Raw genomic sequence first — 27,038 nt, forward strand, 5'->3', positions numbered from 1 at the left:
TCATTTTGATCTTTCAGCAGCAAATAGGGCATGATGCTGTGATTTTTGGGAAGGCCAGATTTAAACCAGAATTTGACAATGGATGTACACTTAGGATTTGTGCATCTGTCTCTCTCAAAATTCACAGTTTACATTGCACAACATGGTTGGCAGACAGCTGAGTTCTGATTGTCTAGGGATTTTGGAACAACAGGAAATATTCCCAAGCATCCTGAAGTGTCTGCTAAAAAAACTTTTTTAGTTATAGGTTGGTCAGGAAGCTGCTTCTTCTTGCACATATTACATCAGGTCTGTAGGTTCCTGCTGAGCTGTGTCCCTCTGCATCTTGGCTCTTCTCCAAAGTGCCCCAGCTCCAGCTCTGCAGCTTGAGGGGGAAAATTCCCCCATGAGAACAGGCAGGGACAAACCCCACCAGGCTGCTCCTGGCTCCACACAAGGATCTTTCACAGCCTGGAATTCTGTTCTCACAGCAAACCTGGCCAGATGTGAGGCTGGAAACCACAGTCTGGTCATGCAAATCATGGACTTGAAAAGGCTTCTTCCTTCTAGTACATTGACTCAATCCCTTTATTAAGATTTATAATCCTGTAATGAATGTGTAATTAGCAGTTGAAAGACAACTTCATAAAATCGATGTACTCTAATGTACTTCATGTAATATACAGCCTTTTAGCTATATATTGATTTTCTTCCTTATGAATATTTTATCCCTTGTATTTCCCTTTTGCACAGTTTAATTAAGAAATTAGAAACTTTAAAAATTTGCTGTGGAAGGAAAACATTTTATTTGAGATAAAAGTGGCCTTGGAATCTTCCAGTATGCCTTTATTTTCTATGGCCCAACTGCAAAAATACACCCCTCTTGTTCAAATAGGAAAAGGTAATCGTTGATTTACATATGTAACATTTAAAAAAAAAATCAGACTAAATAAAGCCTGAATGAAAACATGCAGAGAATCATTTTACTCAAAATAACTTATTTTAAAGTAATGTATTTTCATAAACAGCTGAGTAATATTAAATTTTAAATAAATACTTCAAAGTGGCTGGGATTGGGGAACACATCAAAACAAAATAATCTTTTACCTGTGTTTTAATAAAAATTTTTCAAGTCTTTTTTCTTTCATTTCAAAATAAGAACTTGCTGCTGAGTCTCATGAAATGAGATATCTATTTCTATGTCCAATTTAGTTTAAAAAAATCTTTCTTTTACTTACAACAGGCCAATAGAAATTTTTATTCATTATAGGCATTTTATTACGCTTAATACAAATCAACATAAATTTTCATTACACATACATCAGTGGTATTTTAAATGGCGAATAAGCATTCCTTTACAATCTTAATATCCTTCAAATTACAGGCATTGATGGAGAAATTAGGAAACCTTCTCTCTTCAGCTGGTTGCAACCAATATCAGAGACACTGTCTGTACTGACTTGGAAGTTATTGAGAGACAATAAAATGGGCTACTATTTTTTGAATAAACTACTTTAAAGTGGTTTTCTTTTGGGTTTTTCCCCAGTTTTTAAAGCCTGTTCAGAGCTGAGGCACCTGCCCACACACTGGTGTCTAATTTGTTCACCACCAACATGAGGATCAGATCAGAGCACTTTGGTGTCCTGGTGTTTTGTGCTGCCAGGTCTGAAGTTTGGGTGTGAATTCACAGGCTGGGCAGGATCCTGACAGAGGTGAGAGATGCTCCTTCACCAGGCAGGAGCACCAGGCAGCTGCTGTGTGAGGAGTGGGTGCCCAAACCAGGTGTAGGAATTGCTGCATCCTGGGTAGTGTCTGAGGCTGTTAACCACCTAAAGGATGGGTAAATTGAGGCTGCTTTGGGCTCAGCATCCTTCTCTGTTTTGGTGTCAGTATTGCAGTTTTTCCTCTGAGAAACAAGTAGGTTGGTGAACATGAACTCTGAAGTGGTAGAAGAGTTGCCCAAGAGCTGGAGAGCACATGAGCTGCAGACCTGCTGTGACCCTCAGTAGCAGCATCAAATGTATCATGTTCCGTGAAAGAATAAAACCTGCTTTTTTTCCCCCAAACTGAGCATATGGATAGAAATCGAGGTCTCCTCGTGATGGGATCCTTCCTTCACTCCCCAAAGAATTTCTGAAACATGAACCCCATCCCCTGCAGGAGTTTACCTAAATCCTGACCCAAACCCCAGAGTCTGGAGGCTGCTATTTTAAACCTGACCGCGGGCCCGTGACACACCAAAGGGAAAAAAAAAAAATCCATTTCTAATAATGAATCTTGTTATTTTCCAAAACTCAGAGGAAATCTGCAGCACAGCTGGTGGTCCTGGAGGAGAGTAAAGGAATACCACTTAATGAGAACCTGGTGGGTTAATTAGTCTGTTGCGTGATGTGGTTGGTCAGTAGGAAAAGAACACTCGGAAATTTTGAACGACACAATCATGATTGACCTTAAGGTAGCAGTGGCCTAATAAGCAGCTAACTGTGCCTGAGCAAGGGGGGATGTTTGAGCAAAAGGGGATTAAGAGGAACTGTGCTGATGTGTCCCTGCACAGTGTGAAGCAGAAGAAATGCAAAAAGGAATGTATTGCTGAGGCTTTTAGCAGCAGAAGAGAGACTGCAGCGTTCCCAGCACAATGTGTGATGTCTCCTTGGAGTCCTGACCCACAGAGTTTGGGGGTGCTGTCAGAGGGGCAGCACAATATGCAAGGCCTAGGAAGGAATAGGAGAAGGAAAAGAAAAAGGGATCTGAGCTTCAGGTTTATGTTTCTGTTTGACCTTCTCAGATGTCCCAAAAGGGTTTTGTCTTCCTATCTCTGACTCAGCTCCCTAGTCATGTGCACCCAGCCTGCCTCCTCTAGTGACCCTTTCAAAACACATGCTCTTGCAACCTGGGCTTCTCCTTTTGCCTTTATGACAGATATTGCACCACCTACTCCATTTTTAATTGTTTTTTCTTTAATTTTTAAAGCATTTTCTAACTCTTTGAGTTAGAAGTTCAAACTCTAAGTTTGAGATTTATGGTTATTCCTTTTGCAGTGAGTTTGCAGCAACCTACCAAGTCCTGTAGCCCTTCTCCTGGACAGGTCTCTGAAGGAGAAGGCTGCCACTAGCAGTGCCTCCTGCCAGAGCAGGATTTGTGTATCTGCTGTGCCAGGCAGCTCAGTTCATCCCTCCTTTGGGCCTTCTCCTCTCACACCTCCCATCTCCTCTGGCTCAGCTGATTGCTGGGTGCCTTGCAGGGCTTTCCTGGCCTTGGCCTCGGTTCTACAAGAGCTCCAGCTCCCTGCCATTGCTCTTCCATTGCTACTGTTTTCATTTCATCTGCTGTCCCAAGCCTGTTGCTGTTTCATATAAGCCTGCCAGATTTGCCTGCATGATTGTTCTTTTGTCCAGATGAATGTTTAGCTCAGGCTATTTAATGCTGATCTGGTTTTTCTATTGCTTTGAGTGTACCCAGGGGAAGAGGTTTTGTATTAAAATTCTCCTGGAGTGCTGAGTCACTTAAACTTTGCTACTGTGTCATGTGCTTGATTGTCTGAGTGCGGGACCTGGTTATGTCATATCTTGCAAAATGTGTTTTCTGTTTCCCCACTGGAGTTTTGCCTGAATGGCTTCCAAATCATCCACCTACTAGAAGCTGGGAAAGTTCTCTCTCATGATGCAATTCCCCTCTTAAAATTGTTTTGATCTTTTCCAAGAATCTGGCTGGAATCTGATAGATGGGATACTTTGTTTTGCATGCTTTGCCCTTCCTATGTATTGCTGGGCATTCAGGAGGATTTTCTCCCTGTGATTTGGCCAGCCATGTAATTCCCAAATGCCAACTGCTTGTATATTTGTCCCATCTGATTATAGCCACATTAAAGCACGCTCAGAGACCTTCCTGTAATCCAGCAAACTCTTGACTGCACTCTGAAAAACATGTGTAATGCTGCTGGTAGGGCTTCCATTAGTGATTCAACATTCACCAGACCTTTCCTGTGCCTTGCTCAGACTAAAACACAAGCCCAGAGAAATCCATTATCCACAGCACTTCCCCTAAGACTCATCTTGATGCAATCATCAGCAGACAGTTTTGCCTTGAACAGCCCAAGTGCTCTGGCTTCACTCACTGGTAATCAGCAGTGACTTTTTTTTTTTTTTTTTTTTTTTTTTTTTGATTCTGTTCTGTGGTTTTGGGTCAGTGCAGATACCCAAGTGTCTGCCAGGCTTTCACTGCTGTGAGAGGCAGCCCGTGCTACTTTCCAGAGATGTAACAATCCATTTTCTTTGCAGCCTTGTAACTTCCTTCCTCAGTGACTCCATGGTGCATTTCTCACGGCTCATTGGCTGGAGAGAAGCTTATTTATAGCCTCAGTTCCTTGTCTTGTGCTCCTGTCCATTAGAGAGCTGACCTGCCGTGCCTGCTGCCTCACCCTGAGGACATTCACTGTCTCTGCTTTACCAGATCAGGGTCTGTCTGCATTGTCCTGCCTCATGCTGGGTCCTATAAACTCCTGGCAATGCTTTTTGTAAGAGTTTCTCACTGAGGGTTTGTATTCATCTGATGGTTTTAGCATAGTTGTGTGGCTTTTTGCATCTCAAAGACACACAGTTCCATTTCCACAGCCCTGTGCAGATGTTCATTGTTGCTGGGGTGAGCTGTGCAGCTGACTGTGCTGTTTGCATGGCAATGAATCAGTTGTTGGTCCTGCAGCCTGTGGTGGGCGGGCTGGAGCAGGGCTGGCAGCTTCTCCGGGAGCGTGAGCCCGAGTCAGGCAATCCAATGGAGCCAGGCTGGGCTGTGCTCCTCAAACAGCTTTAGCTGCAACCCATCACTGCACACACCATGGCCTCTGCTGCCTGGCCCTCCCCCTTCAGCTGACCAGCAGCACTCAAATATTCCAAGAACTGCCCCAGATTTAGATTCATTTCTCCAAACTTCTGCTTCCTTGGGATGACTTCATCTCCAGAGTTAAAGATACATTACCTGGAGGAGTCTACATGTGCATGAGCTGTCTAAGGTAGCATTGTAGTCAGTGAAGGTGCAGTCCAGAGACCTGAAAGAAGAACTCCAGTGGCCAATTTTCAGTGCCCACTTTGAGACAGAATTGCTGAGAAGCTCCCTTTGAAATTCAGATTGCCTGTAGGGTGAAAGGAGGGGAATACTGCTGTCTCAGTGCTGTTTGAGACCCCCTACACATCTGCAGTGGATTGGCTAGTTTGGAATTGTAGAATCACTAAGGCTGGAAAAAACCTCAAAGATCATAAAGTCCAACATTTGACTGAGTACCATCATGCCCACTAAACCCTATCATATCAAAATATCACAGACAGCGTCAAAGAGAGACCAGAAAGTCATAGAATCAAAACAATTTAGGTTGGAAAAACCTCTCAGGTACTAAAAGGCTTCACAGAACTTCACAGAACCTAAAATAACACTGGACACATCAGCCTCCACAACCATCTACTTTTTTATCCATCTACCTCACATGCATAATATCATGGACATATTTTATGAAAAATCGTTTTGCTAGGATTTTTCTCCTGAGAAGCTGAGAGGTCTCAGAAATGAAATGTAAACAATAAATATCTGCTGCTGTGCAATGCAACAGGTGCATCTTTGATTGGTCTCATGTAGTTGTTTTTAATTAATGGCCAATCACAATCCATCTATCTCAGACTCTCTGGTCAGTCACAAGATTTTATTATCGTTCTATTCCTTTTCTTTCTAGCTTTCTGATGAAATAATTTTCTTCTATTCTTTTAGTATAGTTTTAATATATAATTTTCTTTTACTATAATATATATCATAAAACAATAACTCAGCCTTCTGAATCCTGGAGTCAAGATTCTCATCTCTTCCCTTGTCCTGGGACCCCTGTGAACACCACCACATTTGGTGACCCCGAGTGAGGAACATTGCAACAGCATGCACGTAAGACTGGCTATCCCACTGTCAGGAAAGTGTCTGGGGCTACTTGAGATGCCCTTGGATGGCTGCTTGCCCTCCAGCTGCTGTTCCTGGGTGTCTCATGGGGTACCCAGTTTGGGAAGTTGCATCTGTCTCATCTTGTTTCAAAGTGCCAGAGTGTTTTCTCACCTGGTTAATGCTCCAACTATCTCCACAAATACTTTTGTTTCTTCCCTTTTCCCCAGTGAGACAGTGAAGCAATTTTCCACAATCTTCTCACCAGTACTCAACAGCCAACTCTGAACACAGAGTCATCATCAGCTTTTGCTCTCTTCATGCTTGTGCTTCCTCATAATGCCATTCCATTTTCTCTCTAATGGTCTCAGTTTTCTCTGTATTTTCTGTTTATTTCTTCTTTTCTCCCCACTTGAAATGGCCAACAACATCTCATCTCTTTGTGCTGTGTTGAACTAATAACATTTAGGCTTCCAAGAGCTGTTTGCAAGCTCCTAGTGGCAGAACTATCTAAGAGTGCAATTCCTACTCCACCACGTGTCCTCAGGGAGTGTTAGGGATACCTCCTTCAGACTCCTTCTGATCTTTACTTCACCTCTCAAGATTCAAGTACATTGATGAAGGAGTAAGGTAGAAACATTTTTTAATGCTAAACGAGAGAGGATCCTGGCAGATATCCTGAGAGCCATATTAATGAGGATTATTTCTCACTGTTGATACTGTGTCTCCAGATTGCAAGAAAGTAAATATTTCCTATTTACAGCACATAGAAAGCACAAGAATAAATGTGTGTATATAATGGTTAAACTCTCAAGTATTTTATGTGATCTGCAATTGTGTCAAATAGAGCACTTAATTGCTCCAGCCACTACCTTCAGTCTCTGACCTACATTTATGACAGGAACTGTACAAAAACCTACGAAAGTCAAAGACAGGAATGGTTTTAGACAGCTTTTCCTGGCTTTTATCTGATGAACCAGAGACTGTTTCTGAATCAGAGACAAGTGTCACCTAAGCCCAGATTTCCAGTAGGTGTAAATGTGACTCACAAAAAAGGGGCTTGAAAGACTTCAGGTAAAAGCAACTCCCCCCCATCCCCCCTTCCCCAACTCACTCATGTATGTTAATTTAAGAAAAGCAAACATTTGTAAAAGAAAGCTGTTCAGCTAGAAATGTTGAGAACATGTGTTTTCCTTGTTGCAGCACAGCCAAAAGAGACAAAGTTTGCTTTACACAGTATCACATTTTGCCAAATTAACAGTAACAGTATTATTAATATTTAATATTTATATGACACTGTCATCAGGAGGTCAGCTGGGTCTGATCCCTGCTGTGTGAGATGTGCAGACACCAGAAAATTATCTAGATTATTTTTATTTATGTTGAGGAACTATTGTAATGTGCTGCAATCCTGTGGAGCCTGCCAAGATGTAGGCCCAATCTCCAAAAGGCTTAGGTGCATTTTTAGGACAATTTGCTTTTATAACTGAGAGTTTCAAGTGAAGTTCTTCCTTTGTAAGCTTTTGACATATTATTAAAAGCTGATTTCCATGTTGAGTCATAAAATTATGGGATCTGGTTCTGACAACACCTGAGTAGTGGTGTGTGGAGGAGTGCATTTCCTATGGCTGACATACAGCTGCAGAGGGAAAAGTGGATGTGTTCTTGTCGTGACATGGAAAATTTGATCATTGTGGAGTTTAATATTTGCATATGGGTATAAAAGCAGATGTGTTAAAACCTCCAGTGAAGCTGGTGAGAGGTTTTGGTTTACCAAAGCCATCCGAATTTTCGTAAGGATTCGCTAGCCACATAAAATGAGCTTTTCTGGGTATTGTCCTGACCCTGTGACTGTCCCATGGCCCTCAGTTTAGGCATTTCAGAGTGAGATGTTTGCCAGTACATGAAATGGGGCCTTCAGAACAACCAGAAAATAATTAAAGATCACAGTTTAACCTCTACTCCCACTACCTGTCTGCCACTGGACATTTCTCAGGTCATTGTAATATGCTGAAATTGTAGTATCTTCTCTTTCAACGCACACAGGTTTGATTTGAGGTTCATCCTGACATCTCTGGCCAGTTGGGATGGTTGAGCCCCCAGCTCCATGTACCTTTGTACTTCTAGCAAATTATCTAAATTGCTTCTTCAAAGTGCTGGAGTGACCCCAGAGTGGAGCTATTTTGGCAGAGCCTGTGCCCCTGCCATCACAGACACATCCAGAATGGCTCACAGCAGCACCCAGGCTGCAATGCCCTCTGTGCTCTGGCTTTGGTGCCTTGGAAAAGTCTCTGCTTTTATCCCCCACTGTGAGAAAGAGGCTTGAAGGTTTCTATGGAGCATGTGATTTTCTGAGACAGCAGTGTAGAAATGATGGCTTTGAAGTAAGGAACAGGCATGATTGCAGCTCCAAGCTTTGTGCTTTTTACTCTCCTGATTGCCCCCACTCTCCAGCTTTGGTTTGCACCATTTGTCTCTGAGTGCAGGAGCCAGATCCAGCCCAATGTGCTGCAGGCAACCAGGCACCAGTGTGCTCCCGCAGCTGAAAGGAGTTGTGTCCTGAGGACAGGATTAGGGCTGTCCTGCAGTAAAACCCCATGAGCCATGAGGTATAGCTGCTGTCCTCAGCACAAATGGCTCTGTCATGGTTGCAGTTTGCAATAGGATAACCTGGTGCTCCTGTTGCACCACATCACTTGTGCATGCAGATGCGGCCTGAATCAGTGTGTGCCTGTGGGGAGCAAAAACACACACACAATCTCATTGCCTCTGTGTGACAGCCTGTCTGCCAGAACATCAATGATTCCCTGGGTATTCAGGAGCCTAGAGACTCTTCTTTGGTGAATAAACTGCAGTAGGAAGATGTGTTTGAAATTTCCATCATGTAGGATGCTTAACAAACTCTCCTGTGACAACTGCACTGAAGAAAACTGGGTGGATGTATGTGGAAAATGTTTCTTGAAGCTATATACAATGACAGTTCACTGCATTTATGTCATTCCTTGCTGAGTTATTTTACTTGCATTGCTTCCAGAATGCTTGCTGCAGAACAAATTCAGGCAAAATAAATAATATAAGCAATATAATATCACACAGAGATTTTCCAAACATTATTTTGCTCAGCCAGCTAAAGGGATATTCTAGGCTCTGGAGATGACAAAAGAAATTTTATTCTAATCTAAGCGTGCCTATCATTCAGAGCCTGGGAAATGAAAGCTCTGAACAGCCAAGGGCTCATCTGTTCAAGTCCTTCCCTGACTTTATCCATGCCCCATGTTATAATGCATAGTCATAAGAGCAAAATTCACAATAAAATTAAATGGCTGGCCTAAATTCTTCTCCCTCAGCCCAGAATTTAGGTAGGAAATGAGGACTGCATTCTGTATAGGAAGGGAAGAAATACCATGCTGTGCCTGCAGAGTGGACTCACATAAATCAGGAAGAATTGCTCAACAGAGCACGCTGATTTTTTTTCTGCGTTTTAGATTTTTGTTTAGGTTTTTTTTTCCCTTAGACAGAAGTGTAGCAGTGGTTAGGACTTTTTTTATGCACTTCACTTGAATTTTACTTCAGCAACCTACCCCATGAATTTAATAATCATGGACAAGTTCCAGTCTAGAACAGCTTCTAGAAACTTTCAATTTACAGCTGCAAATCTGTAGCAGAGAAATCAGATCAATATTTTTCACAAGTGTCAATTCTAATTGATCTTTTTTTAAATTACAGTGAAATATATTACGATTCCTATGCCCCCTTTTCCTTCCCTCCAACTTATCCATCTACTTTTACACCAAATCAGAGACAAATCAGAATTATCCAAGTATGATGAGATGTAGAAAGAAGCTTAGACATGGTTTGTATAATTCTAGAGATGAACCTAAAGCTGTGAAAAACACAAATATCATCAAATATGCTCAGATTTGAGTAATCTTTGTTTGTTAATTGTTTTTCTCAAAAGTGGCATTTCAGTGGGCTTAGAACTGCTCCAAAAGTCAGGATGAGCTTGTCACTCTTGAAGGTGAGAAGCAGAAAAGGAGATACATAAAGATAGATTAGTTGATTAAAAAGCCATCTGTCTCCTGTCTTTCAATAGTTCATCTGGCAGGGACTCATTCAAAATGCAAAGAAGAAGGTTTCAGTTTCCTCATCTGCCAGACGAGATCTGAGCCCACCTGAATTTCCCAGGAACAGCCCCCAAGTAGCAGACTGATATTCCCCAGTGCAGGATGGAGACAGGGGAAATGTTTTTTTCAATACCTCTGATAGAGTAGGTTCTCCCTTGTTTATAATATTGAAATATTCATGAGAGTGATGTCCTGTCTCTCCTCTGCAGGGCCTAAACACCATGATATAGAGTTGTTCTCTCTGGCCTAATGAATATTTCAATATTCTATACAGAGTAGAACAAGATCTTCAGGGGGAAAAAAAATAAAAAGCAAGACACAAATTATTTCCCAGCAGACTATTCCCCTGTGCAATAGAGTAAACAAACTCCTTTAGCTTCTCATCTCTGGGAGGAAAGTGGGAACTGAACCCCAACTTTCTACCTCCTGGCAAAACTCTGCAGCCACTAAATAAACTGGTAGTGCCTGTTTAGGTAGTGCCTTTTTTCTTTTTCTTTTTTATTTTTTTTCCTTCTTCACCTAGGAAAGAGACCAAAGGAGAAATCAATGGCTTTGTTATTTTCTTTTTATTGTGAAAAACTGTAAATGCTTCATGTTTGTTCATTGGGCTGGTTAGGTTTTGTCCACCAATTCAAAAATTTGTTACTGCCTCCTGAGTTATAATTGGTAAAACGGTGCTGGGGGAAGGCAAGATAAATTTTCAGTTTTTTAAAGTGAAGATCAAAAAGCATTGTTTGGAAAGGTGAAACTGACAATTTTCAACTTCTGATGACATAAGATCAAATATAATCACTTTACAAATTAATAGGGGTTGTTTCTTAGGGTTTTTTTTGTGTTATTTCCCCTTAACTGATAGGTACATAAATTCTGTATGGAAATTGTTTGGTCCATGAACATGGGGAGCAGACCTTTAAAATAAGGACTATTTCTGAACCCATGCTTTTCAGACTATTGCTGCTGTTTCAAGAACGACTTGCTGGATTTACTTCAAACCTTAACAGAAAAATATCTCTCCTGGATGCTCACCAATCCACCTGAAATTTCAGCCTCTTGGGAGTTGTTCTGCCTTTATTTTTTTGATCAAAGTGTGAGTAAGAGGTTCATAATCTGATTCGTTAACAACGTCTTACAGCTTTAAAATAAATACCCTCTCAATTTTTTACCATTTTACCTTCCTGGTTAAGACGAGTTGCAATTCATGCCAAAAAGTGCTCTGCCAGCACTGAGGCTCCAGTTTCACTGCTTTATTAGAGCTTTAGCTCTATGATTAGCCTGAGGATAGATTCACAAATAACAGCTGCTCAGCTGGGGCATTTCCTTAATCCATGCCTGTGCCTTTCAGAATCAAAGCAATACCAAGGCAGGAGAAAATTATCTCAACCCTACAGAGCTCCATAGAGTAGAGTAGGGAAGCGAGCAAATGGGCATTTCTCTGCTGGAAATCTTGTAGAGGCTCAGATGAGACAAATGCACTTCAGTGATGGAACTACCCTCTGTTGACACATTTAATCTAAATTAATTTTTTCATCTTTATGCAACAAAATATGACCCAAACCGTCTGGGGCACTGGAAAAAGAAAGACACAAAAAATAGCTATAAGCAAGCTGCTGTGTGAGCAGTACCCTGGAAGTGCTGAGAATGTTTTTAGTGCTAATTATTGTACATAATAAAATATATTTATCTTCCTGCTCAGGAAATTCTTGAATGTTCTGCATTTGTCCCTTCCTACTTCTCTAAAACATTTTTCATACACACTTGGTTATATTTTTTTCTAAGGAGAAGTATAATAAAATAGAAAATATGGAACCTGATTGTTTACCTATTTACTATGGCACAAACAGCAGTAGTTTCACTGAACATAATAGACCTAAACCTCAGTTGATGAAATCACTCTGGAGATATTGGTTGTGGTAGAAACCTACTGATCTACATGAGATAAAAAACCAGTAAAGTGAAACCAAAGTTGCATGAAACTAAAGTAAATGAGAAAAAAAAAAATCAGTGTCATTTGTTTACTGTTTTCATACCTACTGTGTTTTTGTGATGCTGTTATGTGAAATAATTCAATGAGTATCTTATAGCCAACCAAGTAGAATTTGCTGGAAAAAAAATCTTTTCTGGCTATAATAAACTAAATTCCTTTAATACTAAGACCACTCTTCTATGTCTGAAAGCTTTTGGATATTGTGCTAGTTACAGACAGGCCTTCTGTCTCTTCAACAGCTGAGTTTTTGAAGTCAGGCCCATAAGGTAAGTTGAACTGCATGAAGAGATGAAAAATGAAATTAAAGAGATAAAACATGACTCTTGCACTACTGGACTCATGTGGATATTTACCCTTCATGCACACAGCTGTGTTCATACATAATTGGAGCTGGAGAGAAAGTTAAGGGTACAGATGCAAGATAAATGGTTCCTATGAGAGCAACATGTCCAGTACTTTTTTACAATTTTGACGCATCTCTCTCCTCCAAAGAAATTATTTTTGTTTTCTCTTCAATTCTCTAGAGGTCTGTTTCCTTCAAGTATTCAGAATAAAATATGCCACTGCTAGTGACATAAATAATATTTTGTTTCTGCTAACTGTGCAGAACAGCACTTTAGGGAGAGAGAATTGAGGATATGCCCTTCCTTTTGCCTCATGGAGAGAATATCTCCTACCAAGATTTCACTCTGTATAACTATGAAAGTGGTGGAATCATTATTGTGTCTCTGATGATGCTTTGGAGCTTTGCACAACTCTAAGCCAGGCCATGCCCTCTGACAGCTTGAAGGGAGATAGATGAGTAAGAGCTGGCACAGATCTGAAAGTCTGAGGTGTAGTGCCCATGAAAACAACTGCAGAAGTTCACTGAAAGAAGGCTGTGTGCCCATCAGTCTGTCTGCCTCCTCTGCACCCATTATTCTGATTGGTTTCATAAAGAATATGTCTATGAAACTCTCAGTATCACTTGTCCTTATGTTAGATACACACAGGTTAAACTTTTCTTCCTCACAATGTATTGCAATTTTACCATTTGACATATTGATAATTTTTTCTTGGTATTTTCTGCTGTTCCTTATTGATTGCAAGGCTTGGGGTTTTTTAGTTGGAGGCTGGCTGGAGTTTTTTGCTATGATCCTATCTCAAAAGCAAATGCAATGAATGCAATGTTTGCCTGTTTGTCTTCTGGTTCCCCAGTAATTCAGTTGTCACAGCTTGGTGCTCAGTGATATATACATATATATATATATCCCTGACCCTGGGTGATACTCCTGGTGCTAATTGCTTTTTCTCTGACTGAAAGGAGAGCTTTAGGTAAATAAGTGCTGCCTCAGAGATGGAAACATCAGGAGCTGAGGTAATTAGATTTTTAAGATTTCATTGCTCTGAATTTGTGCATTGAAATGGAGGAGGCTGAAGATGAAGCTCTGGGCTCACTGATGACAGGGGGAATTTTGACATGGGTGTTCAAGAATCCTTCTCTGAGAGTTCAGGATAGTCCTTGCTGGGTTTCTGGTATTTACCCAAAGAGGCCTTGTTTGAATATAGATCTTTTTCTCTAAGTACAATTTGTTACAGCCAGGCACGAACACCAGGGGCACACGGAGCTGTGGCTCCCCTTACAGCACACAGCTCCCTCCTGCCCTGCAGCAGCCCCTCAGGGTCTGGGTGGGCAGATGGTGAGAGATTGCCTTCTTCAGTGAAGCTGATTCACCTAATCCTTAAGTGAAATAACACCACACAGAGCAGCCTTGTTTAAGCTGCATATTTGTTTTTTTGCTTTGCAGCTTACAATTATAGGGGAGCATATGGCAATGCAGAGGAGCAGTCAAGGTCCAGACCCCTGGGATGAGTGTAGCTGCAGTCCTACATCAGTGAAACCAAATGACTTATGGCAGAGATGGCTCTGGTCCCAGGAGACATCTGCTGCCTTGCTGGGGAAAGCTGTGGTGACTGCACAGAGCTGCCTGAGCAGAGCAGCAGAGCCCAGCTCAGACCTGTAGCCCAAAGTGTGCTTGGAAATGCAGTGAGTGGCATCAACAGGTCTGCTTTTGAGTGCCTGCAGTGGTGCCTGGAAGCAGTTGAACCCAGGCTATATATTAGTAGTTTTCCGCACTATCCTGGGACAATGGAATAAAGGAAAACAAGACTGTTGCCTGAATGGCCATATTTCCTTGCACTTCTACTCCAGAGATCTTTCCCTGTTTCTCAGTGTGTTGCCATCCCATTCAGTCCAGGAGTAACATGACAACATCAATATCAGTAGCAACAATAACAAATAATAACAATAATAAATATTATCTCAGATCTATGCTCTCTCTGGGGACATTTGCACAGAAAATTTGCATTTCATAAGGATACTTGCTCTAATACTTACCTTCCAAATATCTGCCTTTGGAAATATTCATTCCACAAAACTCCCTCCCAGTGAAAAAACCTGGCATGGTTTATTGGCCTGTTTTTCTGCCTAACTGTCTGTTAGCTCATTTTCTAGGGACAACTCCCAGGTCTGCCATGGTTTCGATCACTAGTGCTCTTTCTTTGTCCTCTTGTTCACTCTTGCTACAAATATCACTGTCCCACCACTATTTAATTCCCCTGCAGTCCATGGACCACGTCTTGCCCCCAGTGGTGTCAGGGACACCAGCAGTGGTATATCTGTTCTCCAGGACAACTCCACACTCCTGGTCTTGTCAGAACCCAGGAAATTCCTCTGGCTGCCCTGGAGGACTTGAGACCCTGACAGGGGCTCAGAGACCTTGGCACAGAGCCCAAGACCCCTGTGCCTTTGATCTTGACCCATGGAAAAACAATTACCAACCTTTACATGAAGAATTACAAGTCAAGAAGTTTTAAGTAGAATAATAGTTAGTTTATCATGGGGTGAAAAATAGTTTTTTGGGTTTTTTAGAATGGGAGTTCAAGAGGCAAGATGGAGGAATCTGGGCGTGTCCGGCCTTTCTTCTTTCTAGCCTCTATCTTCTGCTGTGATGTAGGCACTTTTAGATTGGTTTAGAGTAGAAACTCACTGTCTAACATAGGTGATAGGTATTGGGAAGTTATGGTAAATAATTTACAGGTAGTTTTTAGTATAAAAGATAACACCGCCCTGGGGCAGGCATAGTGCCTCTGTCTGACCTGCTGAGCAGACCTCGGCAGACCAGAGTAAGAATTTTATAGATAAGAAACAATAAACAACCTTGAGACTGAGAACTGAAGAGTTCTGACTCCTTCTTTGATCACTGGGCTGGGAAAAGAGACTTTCTAATGTATCTCGGGGTCACTGTGACCAGCAGAGATCCCAAGATGGTCTGAGAGTCTGATCTCCCCCACCACATGCTGGGGAGGAAGGAAGGACCCTCAGGTGTTTCATTGCGCTCTGGATGGCTTTACCACTGCTTTACTTGGTGCAAGAGGATGGTGAGATAAACAACAATGACACTACTTATGAAGGGCCATTGAAATGTGGAATTTATCCTGTGTCTGTCTAAATGGCAGCAACTGCTCAATGTTACTAAAGGAGCAGAGAGCAGCATTTTCAAAGGAGAAGGATGGTATGACTACAAATCCAATGGAATAATGGGATTTGTATGGGGGAAATGTTCAATCCCTTTCATAATAAACAGGTTTATGGATGACAGATGTGGATAAATAATGAATGCTTCCAATTCACAATCAAGGATTGAGTGAGCAGAAGATAATGCAGTTGCAGCTCTGACTGAATTTTAAACACCACTTGAAATCTCAGAGTTCAGTGTGAAGAAGGCCTATTCAATCATACACTTCTGTTTATGCTCTTTACTTCATTAGATTTAAGTAGTTATAATTCTGCAGACACAACTAAAAGCAGAGGTGGGCTGAGAACAAAGAAATGTAAACAACTAATAAGATTTCATGCTTTATCCAAAGTGTTCCTTGAAGCTGTTTCACTATGAACACTCCAGCACAAGCAGTGAGTGTTAATTGAGTGGAATTGGGTGTGAATGCACGTATCAGTCTTGTCAGCAGCAACAAGGCCAAAGAGACAACAGTGAGGAATACTATACACAGAGAAAAAATTAGTTTGAGAGGCACCCAGGGCTGGAGGAACACTTCAAAGCATGTAATGTGTTTGGGATATGAGTACATCTGGTCAAGCCTTAAAACAGAAATTAGAAAAGGGACTAAATTTTTCTTATTAGGTCATCCACTCAATCTCCTTGTCAGTGTAGCATCCTTCACTGAGATTATTCCCTTCAGGGTTAACTTTCCAGCATTTTATTAATTCTAATTTGGGCATTTTATCTGTACTGACACAGTGAATAATTAACTCGAGGAACTCCTTGCTGAAGGTTAGCCTTGGAGCAAAGTGCTCAGCAGTGTTTTAAAAAGGCGTGGATGCATTTGTTAATGGCATCTGCACCTGCGCTGCTGGCAAATGGAACAGGGACTATCAATCTGGCACTACCTGGTCCCAAGACAATTATCCTAATGCTATGCCATAGCTGGATCATGAGACATTTGTATCAGCATCTAGAGCATCTTTTAGTTCACTTAGAGGCAAGAAATCAGGTTTCTAACTGAGCTAATGTATGAGGGTATCCATCAGCAGAGTAGCTGAACTGTCTGTGTCAGTGCAGCAATAAATAAGAATGCAATCATGTTAAAGGTTGCACAGTGTGATTAAACCTGCTGCACACTCAGCACAAAGGATGTCCTGGGACCTGCAGTGTCACTGCAGATGGGTCACAGCTGCCACACTCTGTGGCGGGGAAACACAGGGAGGGATTCTGGCTGGAGTGAGCTGCTCCTGACCATGCACCTCGCTGTGGCTGGGGCAAGGGGAAGGGCTGTACTCATACCAGTAGTTTAAATGGTGTCAGGAAACAGTTCTAGGAACTGGAACCTGATAATTTGTGCTGTGAAAATGGCAGACTCAGTCACCATTATGGCTTGGCTCCAAGGATCTGTCTCTTAAACCTCCCCTGGGCATGATCTGGGGAAGGGCAGGGGACAAGGGTCCCTCCTCACAGGTGATTGGAATGTGGCCACCCTGCTTTGCAGAGCAGACCCAGGGTGTTCTCCAAAAGCTGAGAAATTACTCTGAGTGCATTTGATGTGTGCAGTTACAGGGGTGGTTTAGGGTTCCCTGCCTCCAAAGCTGGAAGTGGGGACCTCTGGGCTGGGATCAGCCCTTGCATGGTCACAGCAGCCTTGAGCATCCACAAGCAGAGCGTGCGAGCAGCAAAGCTTTGGAGAGGTCATGGGAGGATTTTTGGACATGCTTGCTGTCAGGATAATGTTGCCACCCTCTCACACAAGGTCCCACGTGGCCAGATCCTGCCTCTTTGTCTTTTCACAAAGCTTTTCACACTCACTTGCCTGCCACAACATTCCTCATCACCTTCCGAGTCTCTGGGCTTGTACCCATATAGATCCCTATACCAAGGAAAACTAAAGCTGTTCTTCCTTTGTTCTTTTCCATGGCCATGCCTGAAATATGCAGTTTCCAAAAAGGCCTATTCAGCACAGTTCCTACACAGAAGAGGGTAACTCAATAGTCAATCACACAAAAAATAATTAATTATTTATTTCTGTGGATCTATGGTTATGAATATATGTGTATGGACCTCCACTTCTCTCTCTCTCTCTGTAGATAGGAGGATAAATGTAAGTTAAAAAAGCAAAACTAACAAAATATTTGATACATCTATGGTCTTCTGCTCTCATAACTACTGAACTCCTGAGAAATTTTTTGTTATTATCCTAACAATGCTTCTGTGGCAAAGGAAGAGGCAAAAAAAGGACGAGGCAAAAATCATGAAGAAATACAAATTGATGGAGGAATTAGAGTAGATCCAGATTGTTCACCAGAACACTGCAAGTGGTGTATGCTTGACCAACATTCTTGACCAGCATTCTCCTGGTGTTGTAACCAAATAAGCAATTCTAATTAAGAAAAAAAAAGGAGGGGGGAAGGCAAAAACACGCATTCAGAAGATAATATTTTATAGTTCATTCCAGGAGATTATATTTGAGATATCTGTTTAATAAAATCCCATCAAACATAATGTCATGCAGACTGATGTGCAGGACTAGGAGAAATAGTTACCACTGAAGTGATTTAGGGTAAGTAACCCAGACCACCTACAATTATTGGACTCAAAAATGTACAAGTTCAGTTTTCAAAACGCTTCTCTAAGAGTAGCCTGCATGCCATATGTCTGCAAATGTTGCCTTCTACAGTACATACAAGGAAATCCAACAGCCTTGGAAGGCTCATATTTCATTTGATGCTGCTGCTGTGTTTATAAGAAACAGAAGAAAAATAATGATCTGATGGCAGAATATGATTTATGGCTTTGTGTGTAGGAGTGGGATACAAGCCCTGCCTCCTGGCAGACAGTCCCTGGCCCTGCATCTTTCCAGTCCATTTCAACTCGGTGACAAACATCTCAAAGGAGTGGAGCTAGGGCTGACTGAGTTTTCCATTTAGGAAAGGCTGGGAAGTGGCCAGATAACCTAAAAATGATTTTTGACTGAATAATCTAGGAGTAGACAGAAGCATTTCCTTTAGCCTTCTGCATAGCATTTCACTTTTAACTACATTTTGGGTTTGGTTGAGGATGTGACTCCTGACTTTCTGCAGAGCTGACAGAGCTGCAAAGGCAAACCAGCACCCTGGATTGAATATTTTGCATTTGAGACTAGCACCAAACACGAAAAAAAAAAAAAAAAAAAGGCAATTATGAAGTTGCAAGCTGTGCTAATACAAGTCTCTAGAACCTACTGGGGTGTCCAGTCTGGAACCTCTGGGTTCTGAGACCAGCTTACACCAGCTGTGATATGAACATGAAATTGCATAGAAGGTAGTCTAAGCATCTTCACTATAAATAAAACAGTCAGAGGAGCTTTGTTTTCCAATGGAAAAAATATGAAACACATAATTTTATATCAAATATCCAGTCTTGTTCACAGCAGGATGATGCCAGTTAAATGGTTTTGGACAGGACAAGTCACATACAAGCCCAATTTTTGACTTTGCATAAGATGTAAAATCTAGTATCTTTGAAGTTCAGAGTTTTTAAATAGCTAAGACATTCGGAACCCAACTGCTTTCAAATTACTTCAGTGGGAGTTGCATACTTCCCTGCATTTGAAGATCTGGCTGAAGTGGTATACAAAAATGGGACTTCAGTACTGAAAATTCTTCAAATTTTTTAGACCTATTTCTTTTTCAAATTGTGAACTATGTAAATGTGGTTTGGCAAAACTGTGTAATAAAATGAAATCCAAGGATAAATTTGGATTTTATTTTTTTCATATTTTCCAGCATCAGTGGTAACTTGGTAATTGGATATGGTTTGGCCCTATTCCTAATTCTGACACAGACCAGAAGATATAACTCTGTGAACTATTTTTAAAGAGTATAAAAGAAATCAACTACACCAGTGTCTGCAGCAGAGTGCACTGAAGGGTCTCTTACAAAAATATGTCAGGTCCAGAAAATATGAGAGCCATATTTTCATTACTATAATCCTAGTTACTGCAAGGTGAGCATTTCCTTTACATTTCTTACTCAGGCCCTCTGTCAGTGGCTCTCACGTGACTGGGACATGAGCAGCTATCAGCAGATGAGCAGGATGATTCCTGAGCATCAGCTGAACTGATTTTTTCTGTAGGCTGCGGTGTAGTCATTGCTTCCTCAAAGTTCAAGAATGAGAAGTTCCCTTCTGCAAGTACTTCTCCAAACTGATCCGGGGACACTAGAAGCCCTTCACAATCTTGTCAAAACACAAGAGAAATTACCTGTTCAACCATCCAAGACACTGTTTATCATTGCTATGGGTGCTCCTGGTGCTTTGAGCCCCAGTGCAGCTGAGTGTAGGATGCAAAGTACAAGGTCCTGTGCAATGCTCACACAATGCAACTTACCAACATTTCACATCATTGCCAACTAGAAATCTCCATTCTCAGCTAAATCACATCTGCCTCACAGCTGATATCATCATTGACTGTCCAGTGACTTCTGGTGGCTGATCTTTGGTAAACCTCTCCCTAAACCCCAGATGCATTTATGCTCAGTGGTGTAAGCCACAAGACCAAAGATGTAAATACCCTAAAGACAGAATCCCTATTTTCCTGTACTGTGGTGTTCTCTGAAGGTCAGGTTGAGGGCATATCAACATGGACACCATGGATCAACCTCAAGCTCACTAAGAGGCAGTTTATGCTGGAGCAAAACCCATTTACGAGGTTGACTGGTGCAGAGTATGTGGGGGCGTTTCCACAAAATGTTGAAATCCCTGTTCCCACCTATCCAGAATACTCCTACACAGAAGCCCTCAAAATGCAAGCAAGCAAAACAGGAGCAAAATAAAAGTAACAAATGAATGTTTTACATTTAATCTATTTTTTATTCTTTTGGAAATAAAGAAAACACTGTGACAACACTGCAACAAACTTTCAGTGAATATTTTTCTTTGTAGGCCTTTCATTTTGTTTTGAAATGAACAATACATCCATTAATTAACAAGGGTGGGAAACACTCTTCTGAGGTCAGAGAAGTGATAAAAAGTGAACAGTTCTTTATTCTGTGATGAGACACAGGTCCTCCTCCATTTGCCAAAATCCTATGTGTGATACTTGGCAAGTCACTTTGCAACTCCCTTGTATCTATGGTCATTTTTCTTCTTCACCGTTTGTACAAATACTTGCATCAGAATGAATGAATTACAAGTACAGTCTCATGTTTAAAAAGTCACAAAATGGTTAATTCCTGGTATTTGACCCACTGGTCTAAAGTCAGACTGGTCCAGATTTTTTGCATTTTATAGAGAACATTTGCAAACACAGAAAATTATTTTAAGAAGCAAATTTTATGCAGATGAACTACAATTGATGTCTCCAGGCCTTGGGCTTGTTGAACTTCTGGAAGTGTCTTCGATAACTGCCAAAGGTAAAATACAAAAAACACAGCTGAAGAAACATTGTCACCATTGAAATGACAATATCTGATTATATGACTCAGTGGTTCAACTGACAGGTACTTTAAAGCAACTGAGATAAATGAGCAAGAATGGCCTGAAAATGAAATAAATAAATAATAATAAAAGGAAGGAAGAAAGAAAAATATCTTATTTTTTTATTGTTGTCAGATGGTGTTTCATCTTTTTGCCTTAAAACAAGACCTCTGTGCCCCTGGAAGAGTCCAGCATCACCCACTTGCATTGCTGAAGTGAGGGTCATGCCTGCCTTTCCCCTGCCTTCCTCCCTTCTCTGTTTCCCAGCCGTTTTCTGCCCAGAGTTTTTAACTCAGCTGTAAGAAATTGCTTCTGGGCTGAAACTTGGCAGCAAAAGTCTGACTTCAGGCCAGGAGTGATCCCCCTCCCCTTTTCCTTTGGTCAGGTTTGAGGGGCAGGAGAGGAGAGGGGAGGGGAGGGCAGCGTGGGGTGCTTGCACAGGAGCTGGCTGGCTCTGGCTGCTTTCATCATGCTTCAGTGGCTCTTTATTTTCCCAGCTGAAACAAGGGTGATTTCTGCATAATGTGGCAGGGATATTTTTGTGTGTGTGTTTGCATTTAAGCAGAAAATGGCTGAGTCATTTCTTCTCAAAAGCAATTTTACTGTGCGAGCCACTCACTTCCTCTCTGCTTCTCCTTCATTTTAGTTTGCGTTCATGTTCAAAAGGGAGATCCAAAATAACATGCTCCTCTCTGGGTCAGCAAAAACAGCTTCTCAAATACTTGTGTGTGCATCCAAAATTCTCCTTTAGTGCTGGAGCTGAGCAGAAATATTGAAATGATGGTACTGATAACATTGTAACAGCAGTGACACAATAAAGACCTGGGAGGACTTTGGATGGTTTTCTTTAGATTATGAGAGTGAAATGAAAAGTGGCTGAAGAACCAGACTAAAATCATGTTTCATAGTGTGAAAGGGCAGTGAAGATAAGTTCTGAATTAAAAGCCATCAGTATGAAAGAAAGAGAGACAAAATATGAGGAGAGGAGGTGCAGGGGCTCAGGATAATGACCTCTGTAAGGTCACCCAGTGGCTCTTTGGGTTCAGTAGCAGCTTGGGGACCAGTGCAATTAGCCTGCCCTGTATTTGGTGCTGATGTTCTATTCATGATGAGTATTACAGGCATGTGGCCAAGGCTGGGGTGCTCACACAAGGAAAGGAGATGTTCATGTTGAAGGCAGAAGTGCAGCCTCTTCCCAAACACCTCTGTGTGCTGGCTCTGTGCTGAGCCCCAGCAGCCTTTATGGCTGCTCTGAGCAGTTTGTGACCTCAGTGCTAAACATGCACGTCCAGCTTTCAGGTCACTTCAAGATATTGCTTTCCTCTGGTGCTTCTATGAGGGTTTACTGGAAGGACGTAATTGTCCAAAGCCTGCAATGACACAGAAAAGGTGCTTGACACCAGCCTGGTGTGTCAGGCTGCTCCAGGGTGAAGCACCCTCTGGCTCCATGTGTGAGTGTTCCCCTCTAGAGCTGTGAGTGTTAGTAATGGGATCAGAGAATGCTTTGGGTTGGAAGAAACCTTAAAGATCACCCTTCAAGCCCTCCCACCATGGGCAGGGATGCCACCCAGTAGATCAGGTTGCTCAGAGCCCCAGCCAACCTGGCCTTGAACAGTTTCATTGAGCCACATATCCAAAGAAATCCTCAACTAATGGCTGGCTGTGGAAATACAGGAATCAGTGATTTCCTACATGATATCAAACAGCAAGGGACCAGCCTTGCTTTGTTGGATCTGTGACTGTGCTTTTTACTGCTGTGAAAGCTCCTTTGCTGCTGCTCACCCAGCTCAGTTCTGTTGTCCCTGCAGCTGTCCCCTGACTATGGGTGGGACTGCTGGGGCCTTTGTGCCCAACACCACACCCAGTCCCAGCACTGGAAATGATCTTTAGGTCCTGTGGAAAAAATAGTTTGTGGTTATCTAATTAAAGCTTATACACAGTGAGGCCAATTATGGTTGCCCTAGCAACTTTAATTCTGGTATTTCCAAACTCCAAAAGGCTTTGGGAAGCCTTTTGCTTCTGTTCAGTATCTTGGGTTGTGTTTGTTTACATCTGTGTGTTTCCCTCTGCCTGTGATCACACCCTCCCCTTCCTAATTATCCCTGTGGCTTCTGAAATCTCTTTTCCTCTCAACTCCCACACCTTCTCCTCCCTGACACTTGGGCATGGGGAGATGTGTGGTTCTTGTTTCCAGTCTTTGGAACCATAAATACCTGGGGTGAAGCTGGAGATTATGGTTTGGTTCAACCCTTGCATCTGCTGCCCAGGGCTCAGCCTTTGTGGAAGGACCCAGAGCTAAACGCAGCTGCCTCAGCAGCTCTGAGAGGAGGGTGGGCAAAAAGAGATATCTTAGAGGCTTTAATGGAGAGCAGCAGAAAGCATATTCCTGCTACCTTAGTGCACCCTGAGTCAAAGACCCTGCTTCTTGCTGTGAGGGGTGCTTCATACCCCTCAAACCACCACCATAGCTCATGCCTTGAGGTACCCAAAAAAAGGGCTTTTTAAAGGCACTTCTGTAACCCCTGTATATACATTTCCCCATGCATTTGTTAATGCACACCTGGAGAAATCTATTGACTTTTTTTTTTTTTAACATAACACCAAAATGTCCTGCAGGTGCAAGGCATGAATTTTAATCCATATGACATACTTTGAAAAATGAGATTTGTATGAGTGGTAGTGGATTATCTACACTCTCCTGTGAGTTGGTTCAGGTGGCCATTTAGAGCTTTCTCTTAGTTGCAGAATCACTTCATGATTGCAGTAAAAATCTCTCTTGGAAGAGGAAACTGTTGAAGACACAAGGATTCAGCCTGGTTTCATCCAACTTTAGTTTAGGTTCTTAATTAGTGTGCCTAAATTAGTGTCATGGCCATCAGAAGGTCTCCTCTGCAGACAATGGAAATCTCTCCAGACACTCCTTGGATTTCCATCCTGAAGAGAGCTCTGCCTTGACTTTAATGATTGTGTATCCTCAGCTCCTGACTGAGCTCCACATTTGTTAAATATTTACAGTCTTCCTGCCCAGCTCATGCAATTGGACAATTAAGGGGAAGGCAGCCTGGAGCCATGAGCAGACACAGCCTGACAATTGGTCCCAAAGCCTGGAGGGAGTCATGCCTGTGGATTGATGTCCTGCACAGCTCAGGGGTGATGCTTTGCTCATTTTGTCTCTTGCTAAGAGCTATTGGGCTTCTCACTGGCAAAATTTCCTATCTTGGGAAGCTGGACTGCCAGACTTGGGCACTCAAATCATGAGTCAGGTATCAGAAAAATTGTATGACAGCTTTAAAAGCAAGGAGTGTTAAAAAAAGAAAAAAAGAAAAAAAGGAGGCAGAGAGATGGTTGCATGCTTCTGAGTTTCCATCTGGTTTCTGAGGCTTTTATGTTTGACTTAAGATTCATGTTTTCCAAGCCTTGTCCTGCAGCAGTGCGGTCTGGAAACTTAATTTTCTTCAAGAGAAAGCTGACATTCTTGTGTAATGCATGTTTTCAGGAGCATGGTCTTTAAGAAAAAATGCAATAATGTGAGATGTAATAAAACATTGAGGTTGGCAGAGAAGAGATGTCAGGCTGTGGCTCTGAGAGAGCAGCAATGATGAGCAAAGCACGGAGTGTTGGTCTGAACTTGAACTCCTGTGCTTACACTAAACTATGTGTGTCATGCCAGACTGGGTCCATAAGAATGTTGAGATTCCTCTTTTTCTCTGAATTTAAACCCATGAATTTTCCTTCACATCCCATCCAAAAATATCAGCACTAATTTTGATTATTTAAAGAAGAAAAACATTGTCACTAAACCAGTGCTCTCCTATGTGGACAATTGAAAACTATTCATTCTCCCTTATTAGTTGGCACTGTCATTTTATTTATTGTATGTGGTTTCAATATTGTTTTCCTCTTTCTTTTTTTCCAATAAGAGTGTCCAAATCAGCTACCCTTACTCCTGTCTCACTTGTGGGTGGAAATTTACAGCTTCTGAAGCTGAGAGAAATAGAGAAGGAGTCAGGATGTCACTGGGAGACCACATCCTTGTAAGAACTGCTCTGAGTCTCAGTACAAAACCAGAGCTGCCCCACATGTGAACCCTGTGTCATGTTTTGGTCCAAGCCTGCTGCTGGAGAAATTCCTAGTGAAGGGGGAATAATAAGAAGAAAATGTGGCAGTTTAATGGGATTTAATCTTTCCATCAGCAGTGATAAGTGCAGTGCTCAGTCAGACAGGAGAGCCAGTGATTCTGCACAGCCCCCATGAAGTTTGTGTCTGAATCCACCCCTACAGTGCAGAGAATATCTATAAACTTCTCTTCCCTGGCTTCTCTCAAGCTGTAATTGGTAAAGAGCACTTTAAACATGCTCCAACTGGCAGTAAAATTCTACTTTTGAAACGTCTGGTGGTGCAGCTTATTTGTATGTTTTGAACAATAGTGCACGAGCAATTGTAGATGCTTTTGAGAAAAATTACATTGTGCAAAAGCCCCAGAGAATCTCTTCATGACCATTAGTATTTAATTGTGGAAAGCAGAAGAGGAAAAAAAGCAAAAGACAGCAAGTAATGGATTGTTGTATTGTTATGACTCATATTGCCTCCGAGGTTTTGTTTTCAACTGGTACTGTGTATATTGTTAAGTTATTTTATTATTAAATTTGGACTGAATTTTTATGCTAAATTTGTGCCTAAAAATTACTGTCCTGGTACCCATGAGATGTGTGTAAAACAGGAAAAATATTGATAAAAGGATCCAGCAATAAGACTAGAAATGTTAACATAATGTAGATGTAGTTTTTACACCTGTTCAGCCTAGAAATAGAGAAAATCTTGGGAATTTACTGGAAAAAAATCTCATTACCTAAAAGGCAAAATATCCTTCCTAAAGAGAAGTAAAATTTTAAAAGGAACAGTTCTGCAGCTTCTATACAAAAAGAAGAACAAACCCAAACCACAAAAAATACATACACAAAATCAAAAAAGCCCCATCCCAAAAAAAAACACCTCCCCAAAATAAAACCCTAAAAAAAAGCAACAAACAAAAGCAAACCCAGGAAACCCCAAGAAAAAATGTGCTCTGAAAAATAGGAATGCTAAAATGTGAAGTCTTAAGTCAGTCTATATCTAAACCAAATGCTTTGCTCTCTCACCACTGTTTAGCCTCTCTGCCTCATTTCTAATCTTAAAGCACAGTTTTCTCTCCGTCAAAGAAACTCATTTTGTGTCCTTTATTATTTCCCAGCAAGTACCTCCCATTCTTTGGTGTCCTCTCTGGAACTTTGCCTGTAAATTTTTTTGAGGAAAGGGACTGTATCTCATTATGTGCTATACAGACTTGAACGCCATAGATCTCTAAAGGGCCTAATTCTGCCAAATTCTTTACTGGTGGCCCACTTTTGATTAAATTTTTCAACTTAGAACTTCATTCCTTGTTGCACATCCAACTTTTTAAACTGTCCTCAAGCTCCCCAGGAGTTTTGCAAGCCCCTGAGATGGTGAGTAGAGGTCAGGCTACAGAAAAATGGGGTTGAGAGAAGGCAAAAAAATGGAACAGGGCCATGAGAGAGGCTGTAGAAGCTGTACAAAGGGGATGGAAGGAATCAAAAATGGTAGATCTTCCTCCTGGGACATGATGTTCTTGTCCATCCTGCTCTCTGCTTCATAGAAACTATCATCTCTAGCACCTCCCAGATCCTTCTTGAATGCAGCAAGTAATAGCAGTAACAGTAGTAGCTGCAGTAACAGCAGTAGTAGCAACAACAATACTTATTAATAAGAACTATTTGTCTTATTTCCTCCTTGGGTGCACCCAAGTGAACTCTCACTGTGATGCCTTCAGGGGACCTCCCATGCAGTGTCATCATAACAAATCTTTGTGGCCCATCTTGTCTGTCAGTCTGTCACACTGAGGCTGCATCCATAGTAAGAACAAGGTTAAAAGTGAAGAGGGGAGCAAGAGCTCAATTATCATTCCAGGCACGTGGTGTAATTGTGCTGCTGGCTGCCAGCCATGTGGCTCTTGTGGCAGCAAACAGTGCTTCCCCTCAGCAG

Source organism: Zonotrichia leucophrys, chromosome 2 (assembly GCF_028769735.1).
Source record: "Zonotrichia leucophrys gambelii isolate GWCS_2022_RI chromosome 2, RI_Zleu_2.0, whole genome shotgun sequence".
Lineage (NCBI taxonomy): Eukaryota > Metazoa > Chordata > Aves > Passeriformes > Passerellidae > Zonotrichia > Zonotrichia leucophrys.